Source organism: Protopterus annectens, chromosome 9.part0 (genome assembly GCF_019279795.1).
Source record: "Protopterus annectens isolate FY-2018-M chromosome 9.part0, PAN1.0, whole genome shotgun sequence".
Classification (NCBI taxonomy): Eukaryota; Metazoa; Chordata; order Ceratodontiformes; family Protopteridae; genus Protopterus; species Protopterus annectens.
The window spans coordinates 1,279,792,710-1,279,818,847 of NC_056743.1; the positions used below are offsets into that span (position 1 = coordinate 1,279,792,710).

A 26,138-nucleotide genomic window follows, 5' to 3' on the forward strand; every position below is an offset into this window, starting at 1 on the left:
GGAGCACGGCAAACTTCTAGTTTTTACAGGCAGTAGCACTATAAGAACTGGTTGCCTTATACATTGATATACGGGACAGGTATGTAAAAGAACACGTAGTCTACTTCAGTCCAGTAACTACCTGCGCACGCACATACACACAACGGTCTAACACTTTCAGCTTTCTGCAATAAAACTTATGGGAACTCCCTACAGCATAAACGAAAACCATAGCTGCGCGATAATGACCGCACTGCCTTCTGGTGGTTGTGTGCTTTTAAGCGTAGTTTTAGTCAGCAATAAAATAAGAGAAAAGCTAAGGAGAAACGACTACTCCCAGAATCCTTCTTGCTGCTAGGGAATAAAGTATCAACGAAAGACGGTTGCTGAGATTTCAGGGAGAGAAGTATTTGATTCCCCATTATGAGGTAAAATAGCTGTTAGTGCTTTGTATTTGTCAGAAAAATGTAGTATTGCACTGCAGATACAAATATTGCATGTTGTTATGATGGTTTGCCCAAGGCCAGCAGCTGTACATAGTGATTGCGCTAACATTTTTGTTGACTTGTATTCTGTTAGTTACCTGCTAGCAAAACAGCTGTTACTTACAGTAACTGAGAGAACTGTGTGTAGTGAGTATCATTTTGTCGGGTTGGTGGGCTTTGAACTGGAAGACCCAACACTGCAGGCGCCATTTTTACCTAGTCTCCCGCCTCTTTTGGGTGCTGAGGCGCGAGGGTTGAAGTCCCGTTATGCTACACTCCTAGCCCCTGTTCCGTTTAACGTTAATGTTTTCAGATGTGGTGGTAGATTAAAAGTTTTAAACAAGCATACAACAGCAGTTTACATGAATCTTGTAGGCTGAGATAATATGAAGCATTTTTCTAGTTTAAGATTAGAGTACTAATTTTGTTGTGTTTGGAAGTGCATTATGGAAACTATGTTTCTAGTCTGGGATGGAGTAAAACAAATTTTTAAGGATTGTTACTGGACAGATGTAGTTAGTAATTATTCCATTATAAAGTAGGAGGATGCAATGAGCACATTCCTGACTTGTAATGAGGTGGATAAATTGACTTTTCCAGACTGTAATGAGATTGATAAGTTGATTTTTCCAGTCTGGGGCAATTGTGATGTTGCCGTTATAGGTTTCATACAAATGACTGGACTAAATCAGAGCAGAATAGGGCAGATGAGATGGTATCTTTTCGTTTTTTGATCATTGTTCTAGTAGTATGGAGGGCAGCCACGGTGGTGCAGCGGTTAGCGTTGCTGCCTCACAGCAAGAGATTCTCTGGTTCGATCTTCGGCTGGGGTGCCTTCTGTGTGGAGTCTGCATGTCCTCCCTGTGGTTGTGTGGGTTTCCTCTGGGTGCTCCGGTTTCCTCCCACATCCCAAAGACATGCTGTAGGTGGATTGGACACTCTAAATTGGCCCTAGGTGTGTGTGTGTGTGTGCGCATGTGTGTGCCTTCTGTGGAAAGTTGGGCACCGGGCTGGCAACTTGACACTGTAAAACTCCACTGCCAATCATGAGCGGACAGGTGATCCACTGTGGCGACCCCTAACCGGGAAAAGCCGAAAGAAGAAGTTCTAGTAATATGGACTTTTCCCCATGATTTGGACAAATGAAAGCATGTATTAGTAGTGAGATGAAGCAGCTGATTGCTAACAGTTCAGTGAGCTAGCAATCACTCTTTCTGAGACTGTATCTGATTTAAAGGTTTCAGGGACATTCGGGGTACATTTCTAATATGTGCATGGGCAGAGCACGACTGACTACATCACTTGTTTGGTTAAGTCTGATACATTAAGTGCCTGCACCATGTTAGTAACTAGTCTTACCAAATAGCACTTGTGTAGTTATACTTAACAGGCAGACTACAGTTGTTTCACCAAGTAATGCTGTAGGCAGTATACAGTGAGCATACAGAAGGATATACTGTGGTGGCAGAAAATTTATCCATTCAATGTCTCTATATTCTGTGTAAACCTTGAACTTGTTTTTTGGTGTGTTTATAGTTTAGGAGTCAGTGACGGGCTGGAAATTAAAAAAAAAAATAGTGTGTGCTGCTATTTGCTGTGGAGTTGTACGAGTGCTAAAATATGAAGACAGTCAAAGCATTTAAACGCAAGCGATGAAAGTCTTAGTGTCTTCATTTCTGTATCTTAGCTGTTTGTGGTGGTATTATCATTAATCCTTTTTCAAGAGAAGGGTGTCTTTCTCTTTGTAGAGTTGCAAATGTAGAGGATGTAGAACCCTTCCATGATAGTTTTCTTATTGCCTTTATTAGACTGTAGCTGTCTGTTTACTACTCATTTTTTTGAGTATTTGAGTCCCCCCCCCCCAAGTTCCATTTCATTCTTAGCATTTATTTTTGGATGTCTGTAATTCTGTTTCTTGTCTGTTGGAAGCCGTTGACCATATTTGAATCTTTGCTTTGGATGATATTAATTACCTCAATTGCTTGATTTAATTGTACTCGATATCATTAAATCTTTATGTAGTTTTGTGCCATAGGCTGGGGGGATGTAGCCAGATGTTCTTACCAGTATCACTGACAAATGTAACTGAGTGGAACTTAATTTACAGTCTTCTTTTTTTTTTCTTGTAGTGCATCTCTGCTGATCACAAGCCTCATCAATTAGTCTTGTAGCAAGATCACCCAGCCCATTGTCACTGTATTCTACCGGTTCCATCCTGTGTGTCTGGTTGCAGTTCTTGTTATTCTTGAGGCGTGCTTGCTGTGAAACCTCTTTATGCATTTACTTTGATTACCAGGAACGTCTGACTGGATATGAGCCCATTTTCATTGGATGCCCAGGGAGAAAAGCTCCAAAGTATTCTTCTTGTTCTTGTTGTTGTTCTTCTTCTTCTTCCTGCTCCTGTTAGGGGTCATGACAGCAGATCAACTGTTTCCATTTTTTCCTGTCCTCTGCATCTTGCTCTGTCACACTAACCACCTGCATGTCCTCTCTCACCACATCCATAAACCTTATCTTAGGCCTCCCTCTTTTCCTGTTACATGGCAGCTTCATCCTTAGCATCTTTTTCCCAATATACTCTGCATCCCTCCTCAACACATGTCCAAACCAACGCAATCGTGCCTCTCTGGCTTTGTCTGCAAACCTTCCAATTCGGGCTGACCCTCTAATATACTTATTCCTAATCCTGTCCATCCTCGTCACACCTCTGCTACGTCAAGCTCTGACTCCTGCCTTTTTGTCAGTGCCACTGTCTCCAACCCATATAACATATCTGGTCTCACTACCTTCTTGTAGACCTTCTCTTTCACTCTTACTGGTACTCGTCTGTCACAAATCACTCATGACACTCTTCTCCACCCACTCCATCCTGCCTGTACTCTCTTCTTCACCTCTCTTCCACACTCACCATTACTCTGAACTGTTGGTCACAAGTACTTAAACTCATCCACCTTCGCCACCTATACTCCCAGCATCCTCACCATTTCTCTATCCTCCCTCTCATTCACACACGTATATTCTGTCTTAGTCCTGCTGACCTTCGTTCCTCTTCTCTCTAGGGCATATCTCCACCTCTCCAGAGTCGTCTCCACCTGTTCCCTACTCTCACTACAGATCACAATGTCATCTGCAAATGTCATAGTCCACGGGGACTCCTGTCTGATCTCGTCTGTCAACCTGTCCATCACCGCTGCAAATAAGAAAGGGCTCAGAGCTGATCCTTGATGTAATCCCACCTCCACCTTAAACGCATCCATCACTCACCGCTGTCACACTACCCTCGTACATATCATGTGCCACTCTTACATACTTCTCTGACACTCCCGACTTCCTCATACAATACCACAACTCTTCTTTAGGCACCCTGTCATATGCTTTCTCTAAATCCACAAAGACTTTCTCTGTACTTCTCCATCAGCACTCTCAGAGCAAACATCGCATCTGTAGTGCTCTTTCCTGGCATGAAAACCATACTGCTGATCATTAATCATCACTTCCCTTCTTAACCTAGCTTCCACTACTTTCCCATAATTTCATGCTGTGACTGATCAGTTTAATCCCTCTGTAGTTACTGCAGCTCTGCACATCACCCTTATTCTTAAAAATCGGTACCAAAACACTTTTTCTCCATTCCTCAGGCATCCTCTCACTTTCCAAGATTTCATTAAACAATCTAGTTAAAAACTCCACTGCCGTTTCACCTAAACACCTCCATGCTTCCACAGGTATGCCATCTGGACCAACAGCCTTTCCATTCTTCATCCTCTTCATAGCTATTCTTACTTCCTCCTTGGTAATCCACTGCACTTCATGATTCACTATCCGCACATCATCCAACATTCTCTTCATTCATCAACCCCTCAAAGTACTCTTTCCATTTGCTCAGCACACTCTCCTCACTTATGAGTAAGTTTCCCTCATTATCCTTTATCACCCTTACCTGCTGCACATCTTTACTAGCTCGGTCCCTCTGTCTAGCCAGTCGGTACAGGTCCTTTTCTCCCTCCTTAGTGTCCAACCTTTTATACAACTCTTCATACGCCTTAGCCTTCGCCACCTCTCTCCTTGCCATGCACCTCATTTCCTTATACTCTTGTCTACTTTCTTCATCTCTTTGACAATCCCACTTCTTCTTCACCAACCTCTTTCTCTGTACTTCTTCATTCCACCACCAGGTCTCCTTGTCCTCCTTCCTCTTTCCAGATGTCACACCAAGCACCTTTCTAGCCATCTCTCTTACTAGCTCTGCTGTAGTTACCCAGCTATTCGGTAACTCTTCATTGCCACCCAGTGCCTGTCTTAACTCTTCCCTGAACATCACCTCACAATTACCCTTTTTCAGTTTCCACCATTTGATCCTTGGTGCTGCCCTCACACTCATCCTCCTCTTCTTGATCACCAGTGTCATCCTAAAAACCACCATCCTATGCTGCCTAACTACACTTTCCCCTGCCACCACTTTACAGTCTCCAATCTCCTTCAGACTGGCCCTTCTACATAAGATATAATCCACCTGTGTGCATCTTCCTCCACTCTTGTATGTATTACAAAACATTTTAAGAACAGTAATTTTACATGAAGTGAGAGAAGGCGGCTTATAGTATATTTAGAGAAAAACCCGGGGAGAGAAATTGATAGAAGTAAGGAAGTGAGTAAAGAAGGGAGAACAAGGAGATTTAAGGTATGAACAGGTATTTTTTGACGTTTAAGGAGATAGTTAATCCTGGTGTTAAGCAGGAACAGAGCCAGCTTTTAGCTAGGAAGTATTTCAAAATGGTTTTGAAGGGTAGAAGGGGGGTATTGATCTGATGGATAGAGATAAGGAATTCCAGGCCTTAGTAACATGGTAGGAGTACAGACAATGCCCAGCAGATCTGAGATTTGTGGATAGACAGGGGTTCTTGGTCATTGGATTTTAATGACTGACTAGGAACCTAGTTGTGTAGAATGTTATTTAATGCTGGACAAGCAGATAGATTCTGGATACTTTTGTAGGTGGTAAGAAGCTGTGTATATGTTAACTGATGTGGTAGTTCTTATAGGTTCATAGTTTCGTAGATTAATACTAGGCTAACTGCCTGTGGGTCATTTTAAGCCTAGCCAATTACTCCATGTAAGATTCAAACTCTGCACTTTGTTTGTAAGGTAAACACCTTAACCATTATGCCAACCTCCCAGTCACCCAGTTTAGTCTGTTTAGTGCTATACAGTCGTGGTTTCTGTAGGGAGTATTTGCTGCAAATTTAGCAGCTTTGTTGTAGCATTGTTTAGGTTTTGATTTTTTTGATGCCTGAAGGTTAGTATGGATGAGAGCAGCATAAAGAAGTGAGGGGTTGGTGACAAGTAGTAGCTTTAGTTGTGTCAGTGAAAAAGTTTTGAGATTATCATCCCTAATAACATGCTATGGGAAGTGACTTCAATGGTTGTATTATCAAGAGAGATGACTAATTTTTTTTTCATGGGAGAAGGATTTGAGGGAAAAAGTAGTAGTTTGGGGATTTTTAGGGGGTGAGGATGAGTTGTGAGTTAAAAAGCTATGTTTCAATTGCTTTTAAAGCTTCCAGAGTAATTATTTGGAGGTGTGCCACATTGGCAGATATGCAAATGAGCATGGAGTCACCTGCATTCTGTATTGGGGAAGCCTGTTGTGTGTGCGTATGTGTAGATGTGTAGGGTGCTGGTGAGAATGTTGAAGAAGAGAGGATCAAGGATAGAGCCTTGTGGTACACTGGTGGTGACTGGAAGGTACAGAGAGAGGGTGGAGTGAAGGAAATAGTTTAGCAATTGTTTTTGAATACACTTTTTAAAAGTATTTTGGAGAGGGGGATAAGATTGCTCTAGGTTTAGAGTTAGTAATGTCTGTTGAATTCCCCCCTTTGTACAGGGAGATAATGTATGAGTTTTTCCCAGAGATACGGAACATGGGATTTTTGGACTGATGTATTTATAAGGATTGAGACAGGGCAGGCAGTGCTATCTGCTGCTGTTTTAAGATATTCACTTGGAGTGTCATCAGCTGAAGTAGAGCATGGTTGTAGTTTTATATAGGATGTGGGCACAGGTTTGAAGGTGAAAGTGGATATGATGATACGTGGTTGCTGGGCAGTGTTAGGATTAGATGTTGGGGAATCCTTGTTTAGAGATACTGTATTATCTATGAAATAAAGAGTTGAACTGTGTTGCGGTTTTGAGTGTTGCGTTATTAGGAGAAGGGTTATGGTTGAATTTATGGCTGGGATGCAAGATTTCTTTAATGGTTGCCCAGAAGTAATTGGGATTGTTTACTATTATTCCAAAAATTATTGCAGTACAATTTTTTCTCTTCATTAATTTGCCTTTTAGTATGATTACAGAGCATTCTGAAGTTTTCCAGATATTGTGGTGTTTTAAATTTTTGCCATTCTTTCCATGTTTTTTCTCTATCCTGCATTAGCATTCTACTCTTTTGGATATCCAAATTCCATTATTTGTTTTTAGTCCCTTCCTTCTATGAGATGCAGGGCTATTTAGGATCTTCAGGAAAATTGTACTGATTTTCATTTACAGCATCATCTAAGGGGAAGATTGTAGGAAGTTCCACTTAGTACATGATAGGTTAGTTATGAACATTTCTGGGTTACACTTGGAAAGAATGTGCGTTGTTTTATAAACATGTTGTTTAAGTGGATGTGTGAAATGTCTGGTTGTGTAGATTGGGAGATGATCACTGAGGCTGTCGGGCATTGTACCTGTGGTGGTGAATTTACGAGGGTCTGATAAGAGGATCCAGTCTAATAAGTATTTTAATGTTCTCCTGTAATGTGTGAGGCTATTAATTAGTTGTGCAAAGCCAAATTAATTCATGCTAGATGTAGGGGAGTTAAAGTTTAGGCCTGACCAGTTGACATTCACATCACGTAGTAGTATTGTTTCATGTGAAATTGTTATGGATATCCCATGTAGGGTATCTTCCAGTTTAGTTGTATTGTCACCAGGAGGGATGTAAAGAACAGTTCTACATATTTGTTTAAAATTTGTTTAATTTTTGGAAAGTAAAACATTTTGCTGAACTGAATTTTGGTATTGGTTTGTTATAAGGGGAAATGTGGTAGGTGTTGGGAAATACTAAAACAATACCAGCACCTTTCCTCTGTATACTGTTATTACGAATGATATCATAGCCAGGAGGTGCAATTTCAGAGTCGTTCATGTTGGGTTTAAGCTAAGTTTGTTACAGTGAGAATATCAGGTTTATGTTGAGTAATCCAGGCATGTAGTTCAGCAATTTTATTTCGTATGCTTCTAACATTTATGGCAGCAAAAGTTAAATTAACCAGGGTTGGAGTTGACTGTTATAGGCTTAGAGTAGCACGTGTAAGAGTATTGTCTTGATGTTCATTGTAATAGGTGGGATCAGGATTAGATGATTGTTTCTTCCTAGAAGGATTTTAGTGTTTTGGGGAATTGCTGATAATTTTTTTTATTTGTTTTTGAGAGTATTTTCCATGTAATTTTGTTTTGTTTTGGTTTGAGTTGGAATTGAGTTAATCAGTCTATATTTGAAGTAAAGGTGAGGGGTGTCATTAAACAGGTTTGCTACAATGTGTGGAGAGTGCAGGGAGGAAGTATGAATATGTTTCTGGGACAGAAATGGAGATATGTTGAGAGCTGTTATAGAGTCACGTTAGGATAAAAGATGTCCTAGTAGCTGGAGAAGAATAGAGGGTAAGTGGAGTAGTAGCAAGGGAGTTGTATGTGATAGTTGGCAGGTAGTGGGGCGTAAGGATCAAGAAGGAAAAAGAAGTTTTAGGGTAGAAGGTGGTGGATTCTGAAAGCTGATGGAAGATAGGTAGGAAAGACGTATTTTCTCTGGAAGAGAATTAGGTTGTCCTAGTATCTTTCTGGGATGTAAGAAATAGAGAGGTTTAAAAGGCTAGAGTATGAGAATGCAGATAAAATAGGAAAAGGTGAGGGTTTATTTGAGAAAAGTAGAAGATGCACTGTAGAATAGATAGGTCTTAGGGAGGGATATGACTATGAATATATATAGAGCAAAGCAGTATGGGAGGAAGAAAGGTAGTTGGGAATAGTACTAAAAGATTAAATGGAAGTTAGAAATTGGGTAAAAAGGAACAGGAGTGTTTGATAGTAGATAGTCTTTAGAGATTCTGTTGCTTCTCATGATGGATTTTGAACTGAGAGAGCCTTAACTGTGTGTTATGTTGGGTATGATTAGGCAGTACAGTCGTTGACTGAAAAGATCTGTCACACAGCTGTAGGGTCCATGATTCAAACTTGACATTGATACTGTTTTAGTGGAGATTTTATATTGTCTCTGTTAATTTCCATTGGGTTCTCCACTTTTCTTCCACATCCCAAAAAGCATGCAAGTGAATTGGCTAAATAAATTGTTCACATATTTATATGTCATATTTACCACTGCTGATGGGGCCCAACCATGTCATGACAATAAAGGGTTTACGAACCAAACTTGTTTAAATAAAATGTATTCCACTGGCGATTTATACAGTCCTTTGGTACACCCATGTGCAAAAAGTCCATGTAATGTGTACCATTATTTGCTGTGGAGTTGTACAAGTGCAGAAAAAAATATGAAGGCAGTGTGTATATATGTACCCACACTTGCATATGCACAAATCTCACCATAACAAAGCTCATCAGTCTGCATGCCCATAGAAATTATCATAAAAACAGTAAAAAAATCCAGTGAGACCAGCTACAGCTGTTTGATTTGGGAACAAAACATACACAGCTTAACAATTATTTATTTAACAGTGTTCAGCTAGTAGAAATATAAGGTCTATTTGAATATCATATATTGCATTGAATATTGCACATCTTCCTGTCTGACATAACTTGAATCGTATAGTTTTAAAGTAAGGTCTAAAAACATGACACCCATTTTGAAAACACGAACTCAAACACACAAAAAAAATTCAGACTATAGTCTTGTAATGTTATGAACTCCACACAGAATTAATTTACAAATTTTCTGTTATCGGGGCAACACTTCTAACGTGGTAGCACACGAACGCAGTGTTAAATGGGAATACGTTATTTGTATTTATAAAGTATGATTAATTGTTCATTACATGTTGTGGTATTTTTGGTCTATTTCTCCTAAAATGTTTGAATTGTTATTGAACCACCGAGGATCGTTGTCGAGAGCTGTGAAATAATTGTGAGCACCTGCTAATACTCAACGCACACATTACAAATGTTGACGTAACTGCCAAGTGATGCTTTTTCACCTACTCTGTTACCTGCAATTGAAGCTGGCCAGAGGCACACACAGTTTAAGCCTCTGCAGCTTATTTAAGCTGTTCCACAAGTCCACTGAGATCCTGGTTTCCCAGCCAACAAAGCTAATAAGTAAGTATGTAAAGAATACTTATACCAAAGAAATAAACGTGTAAATCTGACTCCATGGAAATTGCATGCTTCATCATTGAGCTACATAAATGACAGTGTAGATTTCAGGTCAGCCCTGCAGTCACAGGTCGCAGGACAAAGGGCTCCGAGGTTTGGCATTCTTTTTTCGCAATCTTCAAACTGTCGACCTTTGGTACTGACTGCAGTATTTTTCTGACACATTTTAATTGCTATTAGTCAGCATCATTGATTGGCGGCAGATTCATAGCTCTTGGTTCTTACAGGAATCTGAGACAAAGCCAAAAATAGTGAGGGAAAAAGACTGCAAATCAGAGACATTTTAAATATTCTAATGAAGACACAGCAGTTCACAGCATCACTCTTCCCTTTAATTTCTTATTACGACAGGCAAAACGGACATTAAAGCAAACAATAAAACAAGAATAAACAAAAAAAGACTGAGCGCTTTCACCCAGTTCTCTACTGGGTTTCTTCAGAGTAATTAACATATGGAGCAGTAACTTTAAATACTATCCAAAATCAATTTCATTTCTTGCAATCAATGTGCTAATAAGATAATTGTATTATTAAGACTTTTTAAAGAGGTTTGGCAGATATAAAGCAAGGCATTGTTAAACAGTATTATAACCTAATACAATACCCATTTTAATACATCGTAAATACAATAGCCAGAATTTAATAACAAAGAATTAATTTAGTAATATTTGATGAAATAAACTATTAAATAATGATACGTATAAAATTGTCACTTATATATATGAATAAATGTTGTGTATAACTATATAAATATGTGAATGTATAAATAGCATCCATATAAAATCTCAAAACCTTTCTGTGTAAAATCTGACCTTATATAAAAACACATGTAAGTGAATAAATATTAATAATTAATAATATACCTACATATTGTATAAAATATAAAAAACTTCTAAAATTGTGTATAGAATGTATATATGTAAAAACCTTCTATATATTGATACAATAAATAAACTTATTAACTAATTGTATGAATAAAAAAAATAATAAATAATGATATAGTTAAACAGTGCATGATTTCATTCTCAAGAAGCTGCTGATAGATATATATTCATTTATGCCCGTTTTTTTGCTGGCATTGAGCCTAAACTGCCATAAACATTCTTTCATCTCCAGCAAATTGTTAACATCACCCTCTTTTATTGATGCTTCAGGCACTCTATCAATTACAAAAAACAAGAATTTTTTAAAAGTTGAACACATTATACTGTGCATATATAAAGCATTTGTTGATTTTTTTGTTTTTTATATCTCTATTGTGTTCACATATCCTCTCTCTCAGTTTTCTAATTGTCTTTCCTATATAGAATGCCTCGCATGATAAACAAGTTGCTAAATAAATAACTTGTTTCGTGTTACAATTCGCAAAACCTGGACATCTAATAGCTCTGTTGTATCCTTTTATGGCAACATACGGCCCACCATTTATATATCTACAAGTCTTGCAAAATCCACACTTTTTCATGCAGGATTTATTGTTAGCTTCTTGAGATTCGAACATTTCTTTTAAATTTCTTCCCCTACTATATACAATGGAAGGTGTTTGACCTATTTTTTCAATTATTTCGCTATCGTTGCTAAACACACTTTCCCATGCATCCTTTACTAGTTCTACTATAAGTTTAGTGTCATCGTTGTAGGGTAAAGTTAATGAACATGTCATGTTTTTATCTGTAATAAGTTTATTTTTCATCCCCTCTTTACCTATTTTTAATATAGGTTTAAACTGTTCCTTTCTTTTGCTTAAAATTTCTTCCTTTAATCTGTTTATAAGATGGTCCGGATAGTCTCTTTCTGTAAACATTTGACATACAAAATTCATCTCCTTGGTAAAAATACAATCCTCACTTATTATTCTCGACAACCTTATCATTTGACCTTTTGCCAAATTTCTTTTCTGAAAATAAGGGTGGCAACTTTTAAAATGCAGATACGAATTTGAAAATGTTTTTTTACGAAATATGTTTGATTCTATTTTCCCCTCCTTTTTGTAAATGTTAATGTCTAAATATTCACATTTGTCCCTATGTATACTATAGGTAAATTTTAAAAAGGAAGTTGTATTTCCTAAGTAATCTATAAAATCCTTCATTTCTTCCATATTTCCTTTCCATATCACTAAAATGTCGTCGAGAAATCTTAGGTATAAGACCACTTTTGACCAAAAAGTGCTGTTGAATACATGTTGTTGTTCCCATTCTGCCAAAACTAAGTTGGCATACACTGGTGCGCACCTTGCTCCCATCGCGACTCCTGACACTTGTTTGTAATATTCACCATCTTGCTGAAAAAAGTTGTTATAAAGAATCATTTCCATAAAATCAATTAATAATTTTCTTTTTACAGTATGGTAATTACTATGCCTAACTAGACTTTTTTCAAACAACTCAAGTCCACTTTCATGGGGTATAACTGAGAATAAATTAATGATGTCGATAGTCACTAAGTATGTTTCTGAAGAAATTTTGTCCCTATTCTCATACGATTTCTCTAAGCAGTGCCATGAATCCTTTAGTATGTGTGCAATATTATTCAGGACTTCCTTGCAACTTATGTCAATATAATGTGCCATAGACTCTGTTTTAGAATATCTTGCTGCTACAATGGGTCTAAATGGGGGATTGGAAACATCCTTGTGTATTTTTGGTATCCCAAACACTTTTGGTGTAACTGGGTGCACAACAACCAAGTAGTCGTGTTCATCTTTATTAATACAACTGTCCATTAATAATTCGTATAGCTGCCAATCTATTTTTGTTTGTGCTTTAACCATATCATACCTTGAAACTCGGACATATGTTTTTTCATCGTTGAGCATATTCATCATTTTATTTTTGTAATCTACTTTACTCATTATCACAACCCCACCCCCCTTATCTGGCTTCATGATTCTCTATTTGCTATTAGCACAAAGTTCATTGAGACAAAACCTCTCTGCTGTTGTTAAATTTTCATTAAATATGTTTTTTGCTCTTAATGCTTTTCTAATTTGTAAATCACATAACATTTCAAATAAATAAATTACTGGATTATTTGGAGGTACAAATGTGCTAGCTTTTTTGAGGGTAAAACTGCGTGTATCTTTTCTCCATGCATCATCTTGGTTATAAAAAAACATTTTTAAATTCAACATTCTTGTGTAAAGCCTAAGGTTTACTAAAACCCTACCAATATCAAGCTTAAACACAGGAATGAATTTAAAGCCCTTCTTAAAAAGGGATATAAAATCTGTATTTAATGTTTTGTCAGAATAATTGTACACAGAAAAACCTCCATCAGTGGATATTTCGCATTGCATGTTAAAAAGTTCTGACTCCTCATTTGTTTGATTCAACCCTGTAACATCATTGAATTCACCATTAAAAATACACAATTCATCATTATCAGTTTCTAGATGTTCAGAATTGTTAGTAGCTTTCAGAGCTTCTTCTTCTTCACTTGCATCATGCATCCTATTGCTATACCCTATACTATCATTATTGTTCTGATGTAATAAACCTGATGTATCTATCTGTTCCTGTAATTGTTCTGGTAATACCTTTGCCCCTGGTAACGCCCCTTTAGACGTTCCGATCTCCTTGGTGGTTGTTCTTCTAAAAAATCTTGTCTCCCCTGGTCATTCCTGTGCATAGTGCTATAACCATGAGTGTTTGTCTCACCATACATGTTAACCTCATCACTATTATAGTTAGCATTACTTGCAAAATTCTGATCAACTCCCCTCCATTGTCTTTTGAATTCCCTAAAATGGTTGTAAGCTCTATTATTAAGATAATCATCTGTGTCCCTACGTAACTTTTTGTTTTTAAAATCAAGGCCTTTACTTATATATCTATTCATATCTGCCAAAATGTTGTCTAATCTGTATTTGTTAGGTTCAAAAAGTAAATCATTTCTAATACTACTATCCAACTTTGATAAAATTTCATTCAGTTTTGTTAGCTTAATGTTGTTGTTTTTAATAATTAATTTCATGAGCTGCTTACCAGCATTATTGTAAATGTCCATAAGCTCTTTTAACAGTTCTTTATCATCGAAGCCAAAAGGTACCTTCAGTACTCTAAGCCCTTTATGTACCTGATTGAGTTCCAACGAACGTTCTAAAAAACATTATCATCTGTAAGGCTTTATACTTCCTTAAATGTTTATCGAATTCTTCAAGCTGCTTGTTGAGGCTCCCCGTGTCGTTTGGCTGCTGAACTACTGTCAGCCGCAGTGCAGTTAGCAAAGTGTCCAAACCGGGTAATGAGCAACCTCTCTCCCATCTGTTATTGCTGCCATCCCTAGCGTTCCCTTCTGAAATCGGCGGCGGAAGTGCATAGCTTGCTGGTGCAGCCCTACTTGGCGCCGTCCGTCCTCCAATGGATTCCTGAGAACTACTGCTAGCCGGTGGCTGATTCCTCGATGTGCCCGGTGTGGAGTGTAGTGTAAGAAGTAGCTCATCTGCTTCTGACACCAAAACGTTGCTGGCCTCATTGTTATTGTCGGTACTATCTTTGGCTCCCACTGGAAAACCCTGTTCTTTAACGGCTAAAAGTAGCCTTTTAGTAAGTTCCAATTGCTGCTCCAATACCTGCTCCATATTGTTTAGAAAACGTGAATCAAAAACGATACTACGTACGTTGAAAATAAAAATAAATCTTTAAACCAATACCGGAAACAAGCAAAACCGGTTGAGGTTTGAAACAACGTTAAAGTCCGTGAACTTGTTGAATTTGGTGCACGAGTGTGCAGGAAACTAAGGTTTCGTATGGACATTTTAAATATTGCTGTATCACATTAAACAGAATTTAATAACACAAAATCCACAGGAGTCACCACACAGGAAGTTTAGCTGAATGTAAAATCTTCTTTAATAGGAACAGGAACACAAGCGCTTTCACGTAGCTATACTACGCTTCTTCAGAATTTGTTAGCTCATTTGTGCTTCCACTTTAGAAGTGTTGCCCCGATAACGGAAAAGTACCACAAACAGAAACAGAGTGTTTTTTGATTTAATGTTGCCCATGAATTTGCAGCATCTTTCTTCAACAGTGTGTGCACAAGGAAGTAGAGTGCTGCTACAAAATTGAACAGTACCAAAAAACAACTGAACTCTTGAATCTTATAGTTAACTGAGAGGCTGAGAGGTCCATCTATTACAACATGTTGTGAACCGGCTAGCATGCATATGTTCTTGAAACCAGTTTTTTGAACACATAACACAATATTTATTATTAGAGACGTAGTTATAGTCCATGTATTTTGAACAGCTTAGCTAATGTGGGAACTGCTTTTTGATTGTACTTTCTAGTACAAGTGCTTAGCTCATCTCGATAAATAGATAGTAAAAGAATATTCTTTCTGCTCCTTGCCTGTAATGCATTTCCTTTTATTTATTTGGTCTAAATTTTACTGGTAATGTTTTTGTGCCAGTTTTCAATTTCCATTGATCGATTGGCCATTTTGTCTTCCTACTTAATAGAGATGTAGTTTTTAAAAGAAACATAGAAAGTGAGTTTAAATTTTGGGCCCACAGTTTACTCTTATCAGCGCAGGAACACAGAGGTGTAGTACCTCTTATTGGACCAACATGGGTTTTACAGTATAACTACTTGAGTGAGCTTTTTGGATTAACATGAGTCCTTCTTTAGTGCTAATTACTTGTTGATGCCAGATATGGTGCTTTAATCCCTATTTGTTTCTAGTAAGGAAAAGCAACATTATTTACCTCTTTCACATTGGCTAAGAGAGAGAGAGAGAGAGACATTTAAAAGATACCATTGGGAGTACAAAAGGAAGCAACAAACCATGGCGAGCAACTTGTATGCTTAGGCTATATAACATGCTCCGTGAGCGCATATACAAGCATGTACGTATGTCTGAAAACTTAGAAAGCAGAGCTTGTGGCTTATGAAAGGTTATGTAAAAGTGCTGATGGTATCCTGGATCCATATTTGGTCACTGAAGCACACTGGTGGAAGACTGCCAGTTGTTCCCAGAACCAAGCGTGCAATTTTGGGTAGATGCGCTTTTGCCTGTTTGCTCTCAGTTGTTTGGAATCTTCCTTGAATAGGGCACCTCTGTTTATTTAGGAGAATATGTTGGAAACCCTGAGTTGTTTGGAGTATTATGGTTGGTTATTTCATGACAGTCTTGGTTATGTATTATTGTTGTCTCTTTTGTGTATTTTGATTTTGAGCATTATAAATAAAAAAAAGATGAAAACAATAAAGGTCTTTTGAGTGATACACTAGAACTGCTTGTGTATGGGAGAAGAATTTAAATTGGAGACAGTGTTAATTCGATTCGAGTTGCTTAGTAGGAAAATAAAATTGTGATGGAAGATGAGTTAAGTTAGGACTTTTCCTCCTTTTGTTTATTAGTTTGTACTAGCAAAAATCTATTTGAGATTCATGTTTTACTTAACAAAATGTCCAGGCTGTAGTGCTGTGTTTTGTAAACAATAGGGCCTATCAAGAGAGTAAGATGCCAACTTAGAATGTGTGGATATCTGTACAAGCAGATGGTTGTAAGCAAGGGAAACGTATTAATAAACTAAGAAGTCCGTTTGTTAAACGGAACTGTGTTCTAGTTAGTAAGAAAAAAAGCTAGTGCTTCAGCTGGGATTTTAGAATGTGAATGCACCATGTTAGCAGGCACCTTTGAAGAGAAGTGCTGAGCTCACAACATTGGCTGTAATATTAAGATGTTGAATATAATGATTGTTAATAATATTGAAACAAAGTGCATTATAATAGTTATAGTATTTATTTGGATAGAGATAAACTACATAATACAACAGAAGTTATTTTCTGAGATAATCAGTATTTTGGGAATCAGCCTGAAAACATAAAGCATGCTTTTTCAGTACAATGTACTTTTATTTATGCTCCTTTTTTGTATGCATTCCTTAGAATTTCTGTTTATTTTTTGTATTTGGTGAAATATGTGAGAGGCTGGCCATTCAGATTTTAACTTCCATAGGTATATATCATCTGAAGAATGATTTGTAAGCCAGTGGAAGCTCATTTTTTCCATCTGATCACGTTGTATCAAGTATGTCAGAATCAATGTTTGAATGATGATTTCTACACACCTCTGGAAAGACCTAGAAGGGAAATAAAACTTAAGTAGGGTAGCACTTAGTATGTTATTCTTATACAGTTCTCTTCCTGTCACACAGAAAATGTTACTATTCTATTGCTGACGTAGTTAGACACAGCTTTCTGTATGTTCTACAGAAAATGTTACTAGACTTATTGCTGACTAGGTTAGATTATTTGCTAGCTTGCAAAACATTTTGAGAAAAACAACCTGGCCTTGGGCTTATTTTAGCTCATTTTAACTTTTCAATTCTTCAATTGTACTGTTCTAATACATGTGTTACATTTTGTCTAGATTCAAGGTACATTTCTAGCTTTGGTACAAGTAATGCTAACTATGGTTTATACTTCCAAGCATCTATTGTTTTCTTTATCAAAGCTTCTAGCAGCTGCATACTTTCTCATAGCATAAGCAGAAATTAATATCTCTAAGTTTCATGACATTAGCAGAAATGGAATGTCTCTTGTTATTTTCATGACATTAGCAAAAATGAAATGCTTCTTGTTAAGTTTCTAATAGCTGTGCAGATTCATGCAGTGTGAACAGAACAAATGTATTAACCCTTTTAAACCTCGAATGCACTAAGCATGCATATTACTATTATATATTTTTCTAACATTCCCCCTTTTAATACTTTTATTCTACTTTCAAGATAAGCATAAACAGTTTTTTCTTTCCCTAACCTCTTCCTACTCAGGATTTGCAGTTAGGAGAGTCATTCAGTTTAAACTTATGAAAGCATTTTCAGTTTTTCAGGAATTCTTCAAGTTCAGCACCTTGGTATAAGGTTTCTGAAACTGAAATGTCTATAAAGTCTTTAATCAGTCTTTTTATGCAGGGGATGCAGCAGCACACACATACCACCAGTAGGATTATTCCTACACAGACGGCAATTAGAATGTTCATCAGGATACTGCCCCACCCATTTCTGGAAAAAGTCCGTCAGTGGATTTGGTCCTGGTTTGGTCATGGCTGACACCTGCTGAATTACCTCAAGATGGTTATCTATCTCGTGTTTGTGGTCAGGAATATACGAACAGCACTCCTCCTGGATTAAAGCGCACGTACCTCCTCTCGCCGCTAGGGTGAAGTCAAGAGCCATGCGATTTTGAAGCACCACTGTTCTCATGGCAGTCACTTCATCAGTCACCAATTCTAGGGCAGAAAAGGTTGCATTGCTCATTATTTCGAGAAGCTTAGACAATTTTCTCAGTTCCCAGATTGATTTCGTTGCTCCATATGCTGGCAGTACACCTGCCCACAAGATAACAGTATCACTCAAGTCCATATGTAACAGTCCATTTTTCCCTAGGCCCACAACATGATGGTTTTTCCAGCGCGCATTGATTTGCCCCACTGGATTGACAGGCTTCTTGATTTCTCTAACATTCAGAATTTTCCCTTGAGGTAAAACTGCTGTGTGTCGTATGGCCAGAACCAGGTACCCCGCCGAAAAACAACTGCTGCACCAATTCTCCGGTAACCATTTATATGCTTTTCTACCACATACAAAGTAACAATCTTCTACTTTGGTAGTAACGTTACTATGCCCTGGCTCTGCATGAAACATTTTTTGTCAATTATAGACAGTTGCTTATAGAGATTAGCATTATGTTTTACTTCAGTTGTCCTGTGCATCAGTTCAAAAAATGTATCATAGCTTGTGCTGCAATAGGATCTGGTGTTATCAGGTTTAGTGTAGCATCTATAAGGAACAGTCACATTGCAATTGCTCCAACCCACCTGAACTGTATTATTCTTGTAAAAACACACAGTTCCCTTCTGTCGAACAGACACGTGCAATGCTACTTTATCTTGTGATGTGACATCTGATGTATCATAACTTAAGCTTTCCCAGGTATTGTTGGCTCCTAGGGGAACTGAAGTTAACAGTAACCCCCCATATGCTGTTGGCAAAGCTGTGCAAATCCAGCAATTCGAAACATTGAAGGTCTCAGCATACACATATTTGATTGCCTGGTAAGTGTTAAAGTTCGGGTGCCACTCTGCACGCTTGTTTAGTTCAATTTTTGTGGCTGGGAAAAGGAATGGCCACAACAAAAATATTATTATCACTAGTACAGTCAACAGGATGATTATGCAATACTTTTGAGGAAACGATTGTTCTGCATTTCTGTTTTCTCCAACTCTTCCAAGTAGGTGTATTTGGATCTTACTGAATTCTGGATACACCTGATGCACTGCAAGCTGGTTAAGACACGTGCTCTTACTCTCTGCCCTAATAAGACCTTCAGCACCAATGGTTTCTTCACTGGGGTTGAGACGGATCAGTCCTATTGATCTGACCCCCCTTTGTAGCCAGACTTTGTGCTGAGGGCCCCGATGGAGAGGTTAAGATTTTTGTCCAACTCAAAGTTCTTAACCAGCTTGCAGTGCGTCAGGTGTATCCACGAAGCTCATTCTGCTATCTTGACTTCAGTGGGTGTTGAAAAATGCACCTGGTAGGGACCTTCCCACCTTGGTGATGACCAATTCTTCCTCTTGATGTTTTTGATCCACACTTAATCTCCGAGCATCACTGCCACTTCTGATGTCTCAGTTTGTTTTCTATCTGAAACAGAATTTGACTGCAACAGATGTTTAGAACTCAACAACTTTTTCATATATTCAGCTAGTGTGAAATCAGCTTCCTGGTCTGATGACATGAGAAGTTTCCACTGGGGTGTATAATAAGCCCTTCCAAATAATTTTTCAATAGGAGTCGATCCTTTTGCTGTAGGGACAGTTCTCATGCTCAACAGTGCCAGGGGCAAACAGTATAACCAGTTTTTTCCTGTCTCCGCTATTAATTTTCTCAATTTGTTTTTTAGTATACCATTATGCCTTTTAACTAGCCCTGCAGATTGTGGATGGTATGCCCAATGATTTTTTAAAGAAATACCAAAATGCTTACTTAACTGCTGTATGGTTTGATTTGCAAAGTGTGTATCATTGTCACTGTAGATCCTTTCCGGAATACCAAACCTAGGAATGATTTCCTTGACTAGTACCTTTGCCACCATAGCTGCATCTGGATTTTTGGTTGGAAAGGCTTCCACCCATCTGGAAAACATATCTACAATGACAAGACAATTTGTTCAATTCTATGAAATCCATAGAGATGGTGTGAAACGGATATGGTGGTGTAGGGAAACTCCCTTGCTTGGGCTTTATCGCCCCCTGTGCATGATGTTTGTTACAAATCTGACTCATCAAACAAAATTTTTTAGAGTAGTTTGTAAATCCATACGTTGTGAACACCTGATTCACCAGCTGTACCATCCCCCCTGTTGAGACATGGCACTACCCATGACTCAACAAAGCTGCATATCGAAACAAATTAGAGGGTAGTATCGGTTTTCCTTCTCTAGAGATGTACAGCCCCTTTTCGAGGATTGCTCCTCATTTTATCCATCATTGTTTTTCAGCTTGCGTAGTGAGTGCTTGCATTGTTTTTAACATATTTAAATCTAAAATCTCAGCGGGTAGTAATTCCTCATTTAAAAGAAATACTTCTGTGGCTGCTTGTTTTGCAGCTGTATCAGCTCTCTTTGTATTCCCTTTTCTGACAGTTCTAGTTCTGTCTGTTTCTCCCATCTCATGACTTTTTCTCCTAGGTCTGCCCATTCTACATTTCTGTTTTTTTGTTAAGCTAACATGTGGTAATCGATTAGATTTATAAAGTGCAAAGAACTCCTGGGGAAATGAACAGCTGGCTACACTGTTCCCTTCTGTGTCCCAGTACAGGTTACGCAATATCAATCTGTTTGCATGATTTTTAAATAATTCTTGCTCATATTCCTTATCAGGTCCTGGTGTGTTACAGTAATACAGTGTACAGTGCAACAGGTGTTGCTTATCATTGTCAAGTGAGGGGAACTTGCTGATGGCTACATTAATTAATTCTTTGGTCACAGTCCCTGGACCAGTCGTAACCAAGTCCTCACTGTACCAATAAAACATTTCACCCTCCGATTGCACTGTAAAGGTATTAATTTGTCGCTGTGCTTCCATACTCTGCATGGTTGGGACTACTGCTATACCAAATAGCTGCATGAGGTCTCGGCCCAAGAGGTTTACTGGGCATTTTGCAGAAACAACAATTTTGCTTTTCCGTGTCAATCCTGAAACTGGATCAGTTATTGCAATGTTACGGGAGAGAGGCTCCCGATACAGCTGTCCATTAACTGCTTTGACCAATATGTAATCAGGTGACTCTGTGTTTGCTGGCAGTTTGGAGGGATGTATCAGGGTTCGTGATGCCCCTGAGTCGCACAAGAATTTGACTTCCTTCCCTTCTACCTAGAGTGTAACTTCTGGTTTTGTGTCTGCTAAATAAAGCTGCAAGCTCAATAAAGCTAGGTCCAATATTTCATTTTCTTCATTGTCACTAAATTCCTCTACTCCCTCCATCACATTATCATTTGTCCTTTCTTCGCTAGCCCCTTCTATTGATTCCCGACTACCATATAGTCGGTCCTTACCCTCCTTATCTTCCGTTGTTGCCTTCTTGTTTTTCTTGCAATCCCTTGCCAAATGTCCCTTTTTACTGCATTTAAAACATTATCCCCTTTTCTTTCGCCCTTCAAAGTCCTCTGATCGTTGATCAGATTGTTTGTATCCCCTGTGCGTTTTCTTGCCCTTTTTCCCGGACTGTACTACGTAAACTTCTGCTCCATCTTCTACAGAGAATACTTGAGCTTTCTTTTTCTTTTTGTTATTAAAATGCCTTTTGGCATGCCTAGCATATTCAAGTAATGATTGTAACCTGCTTGTTCGATGGTCTACCATATGTTTTGTAATAAAACTGCTTATAGGTGCAGTACTGCCCTTTAAAAATGCATTCTTTAATTGCTGTTCATATGTGGAATCTTGTGTTTGATCTTCAGGAACCTGCATTCCACAGTTGTTATTAAAACACTCTAATAATCTGGCATAGTACCGGTCAATTGTTTCACCTTCTTGTTGGATGCATTGATTAATGCAAGTCCAGTCTGCGCTAGGTTTCCATTTTTCAGAGATGCGGTCTGTAAGACGTTTTACTCTGGTGTCTAATTCTGCGCTGCTATGTGGGAGTGGTCTTTGTGCAGTGTCACGGGGATTCCAGTTCCCACTAATCATGTACTAATCTGGCCCTACAATCTGTCCAACTACCTTTTCTATTTCTTCTCCGTTTAGGTTATAACTCAGCCTCATTCCTTGTAAATCTTCTGAAAATTTTCTAAAATTAACCTTTGAATGGGGAATTCCCTCAGTGGCTTTCCGGATGTTTTCCGGAGTCCAAGGTCTATACACTAAAATAGTTGGGTCCTGATTGTCTTGACCTGCTTGAGGATTGGGTACTTCTATAAGTGGGCATATTTCTTCTTCTTCACTTATAGATCGTGAATTCTTAACCATTTGCCATAACTCGATGCCTTCATCTGAGTTACCTGCCTTTGTTTTGGACCTGGTCCTGATGGGATCTCTAATTTTAGTCAGTTTTAGTTTCATAATATCTCTATCTTCAGTGACTGCAGGATATCGTGTGGGTGGATTAACCTGTTCACTTACTTCATATTCTAGTAAGGAAGGCGGAGGTGCTGATGCTATTACTAAGTTATTGTCCTCCTTATCTAAAAACATTGCTTTTGAATTTTTGTTCTTTTGTTACCTACGGTTTACTTCCTCAAGCCACCTGTGTGCCTGAGGAATTCCTAATCGACATTGCTTTTTTACCCGACCTTTGGAATCGGTTTTGAGCTGTTTGATAAGTTTGATAAGTGAGGATTTTTCTAATTTTCCGTCGAATTCGTATTTATTAACCCATTTTGAATAATATCTAATATTGTCGATGCGACTGCATATATTTTGCGTCTTCTGTTAAAGGCGGATTTTGGGGTCTTTTTGTGCAATTATTACCCATTTTGTTCTACTCTTTGATTGTTACGTAACTTCTCTTAATTTTTTAACGTGGTACCACAGATTTTGTTATAGTCTCTTCAGAATGACTGCCTACTTATTCTGTTTCTTCTGATCTATGACAAGACAGTAATCTTTTTTGTTCCTGACTTGTGAGAAAAATACAGTCTGACAAAAACAATACACATCTAGTTCCTGATCTAAAACAGAAAACTTAAAAAAGTAGATTCACCTTACCTGAGCCCACTTGATTGATCACCAATTCGCGGAGACCCGTCCTTCAGTCACAGATCAGAAAGTGGCTGGCCTGTTTTGAATGACAATTCAGTCGGCAGACTTTCCATATAAGCAGAACCGATTTGGTTTCTTCCCCCTACGGTTTCAACCACCTGGCCGTCTGATCCGAGGTGAAGAGAGGGTTCCGGTTTGAAGGACCAATCTGTCAAAGGAAAAAACTTCAAAGACCAATTCACGTTCGTTTCAAGCAAGGCACCCTTTATTACTTGCAGCAAGGAGACAAAGCATATAGGCACAAGGTTTGTCTGAATTACTGGTGATTAGTATGTTATTCTTATACAGTTCTCTTCCTGTCACACACAAAATGTTACTATTCTATTGCTGACGTAGTTAGACACAGCTTTCTGTATGTTCTACAGAAAATGTTACTAGACATCGCTGACTAGGTTAGATTATTTGCTAGCTTGCAAAACATTTTGAGAAAAACAACCTGGCCTTGGGCTTATTTTAGCCCATTTTAACTTTTCAATTCTTCAATTGTACTGTTCTAATACATGTGTTACATTTTGTCTAGATTCAAGGTACATTTCTAGCTTTGGTACAAGTAATGCTGACTATGGTTTATACTTTCAAGCATCTATTGTTTTCTTTATCAAAGCTTCTAGCAGCTGCATACTTTCTCATAGCATAAGCAGAAATGAATATCTCTAAGTTTCATGACATTAGCAGAAATGAAATGTCTCTTGTTATTTTCATGGCAGTAGCAGAAATGAAATGCTTCTTGTTAAGTTTCTAATAGCTGTGCAGATTCATGCAGTGTGAACAGAATAAATGTATTAACCCTTTTAAACCTTGAATGCACTAAGCATACATATTACTATTATATATTTTTCTAACACATTGTTAGCTCCTCACAGGGTAGGTAGTCATTTATGAAAAAATCCATCTGAAAAATGAGACCCGGGAAGTGGGTAAATACAAATATTATGATTCACTGTCATATTGCTTTCTCCTTGACAGTTTAACTTTATGATGAGCAAGTTTCATATCTGTGCTGTGCAGTATCTGAGAGAAATTTTGAAAGTGGTTTATGACTTGACTTGAGGCATTGTTGGTGTTTCTCTTGGGAGGTAATTTCTGAATTGACACACACAGCTGACAAAGTTGGCACACTTGGCAGATGTGATCGTGGTACAATTGATGTAAAAAAAATTACTTTTAGTGGTACTTGAAGATGGTATGCATGCTCAGGAAACACCTTTCCTTGATGAAGATGAGGGACAACTTCTGAATGATTCATTAGACTAGAGCATGATTTGGAACAACCTCTCCATATCTTAAAAATACAAGAGAACATCTAAAACAAAGCAGAGTGTGAAACATTGTCCCCAAAGCAAAAGGCATGTAAGTCTAAAGGGCAGCAGCAAAAGGAGTCAACCATATAAGAGGGAACCTTCCAGTAACTAAATACAGCCTTTCCCATCATCTCTCACAATGCCTTCTTTCTTTTTACTCGTCTTGGAAGATTTACTTATTTTTTCTAGGATCTGTTTGTCTCCGTACTTGTTCACCCATCAGCCATCCCCTGTTGATTTTGAGCCCATTTGTTACCCCAAACTGAGTGTGTTAAGCAGAGAAACTAGAGCCAACCAAAATGGCCATCATGTAGGCAGCAGTAAAGGTGGATTGTGTCCTCACTGGCATCCCAGCAATGATGGCTGCTGTTACTGAATTGAGATTGTCAGGCCCTTTTTCCTGGTTCTGACCATTTCACTGCAGTGCAAGCCTCCACATGAATGGTGGTGATCAACCAGTAGGAAGCCTCCTGTCTGTCGACACACCCCATGGGTGACCTAGCATTAAATGCTCAATTCCCCCCCCCCTTCCCAGCTGCTCCCAGTATCTGAACTGCTGTTCAAGCTTGGGTCATAGTCAGTGCTGCATCCCTGTACACCACAGAGTGACATGAATGCTGCTGATTTTTCACTTCTGATTCAAATAACAAGAAATTGGTCAGGAAAGCTGTCAACAGGTTGCACAATAAAAATAGATGCAATTTCACTTCCAGGCCTTTTCAAACTGCTTCATAAGACTTGAGCTGTTTGGGTCAGTCATTAACTCTGAAGTTGCCGTGCTGTCATTTAGTACAGCCAGTACACAAAAATCATTGGGACACTGGAAGCAAAAGCAAAGTAATCTGTCGCAGTGACTCTGAAGAGGTAAAAATAAAAACATTAATCCAGTATCAAACCACACACAAAGTTTAACAGGATCACCGCTTTTTCGTCCAGTACTTCGGACTTCATCAGATACTGTACTGAACAAACCTCTCATTATACATACATTCTAAATAAACATTATTGAATAAAACGTCAATTAATTACCTCATTACACCATTTAAAGAAACAACTCAGGTTGCTGTACAAATACCCTAAAGTGCATTACATGCTCAAAATTATTTACAAAGAGTAAGCTAAAAAACAATAAGATGGTGATTGACAGTAAAACGATACGTAGACCCACTTCACAAGTTTATATCTATAGTTAAAAACCTTAAATAAAATTATAAACGCCAATTAAAAGTACCACTGGAGGATGAAAAGCTAATAAAGAATGCACAAATACATAAACCTCCCTATCCATGTGTAACATGCAAATACAGATTTCTTAAAAAAACAGCCTGTATAGCAACTTTGTTCTCTAATTAACCCTATACTGCAATAATAAAAAGGGAAACACTAGAAAAACAAATGTTATAAAAAAAAATCGCTGTACTGCATGACCAAAAACTCAAAAATGATTACATAAACTATATAGATAAATAACCATACAGTGGTGTATATTATAATATATTCTAAACTTGCTGATCTCAGTTTTAGGACAGGGACCAGTGAGACATTGTCATTTAAACCAGGGGGTCTATTGGTTTCCAACACCATTTGCCAATAGATGTTCCTGTACTCAGTTTTACTTTCATATGGACCCCACCCTTGGATCTTTAGGTACTTCTAAGATGAGAAA

The 26,138-nt window shown here is 38.1% G+C and overlaps 1 long non-coding RNA gene across 1 annotated transcript in view; it reads left to right on the forward strand.

Moving 5' to 3' along the window:
* Positions 1–254: 254 nt before the first annotated feature.
* Positions 255–26,138, forward strand: part of LOC122812003 — a 294,000-nt gene continuing 268,116 nt past the window's right edge. The window contains exon 1 of the long non-coding RNA XR_006366326.1: positions 255–407. This is a non-coding gene — a long non-coding RNA (uncharacterized LOC122812003). The remainder of the gene's footprint in view (positions 408–26,138) is intronic.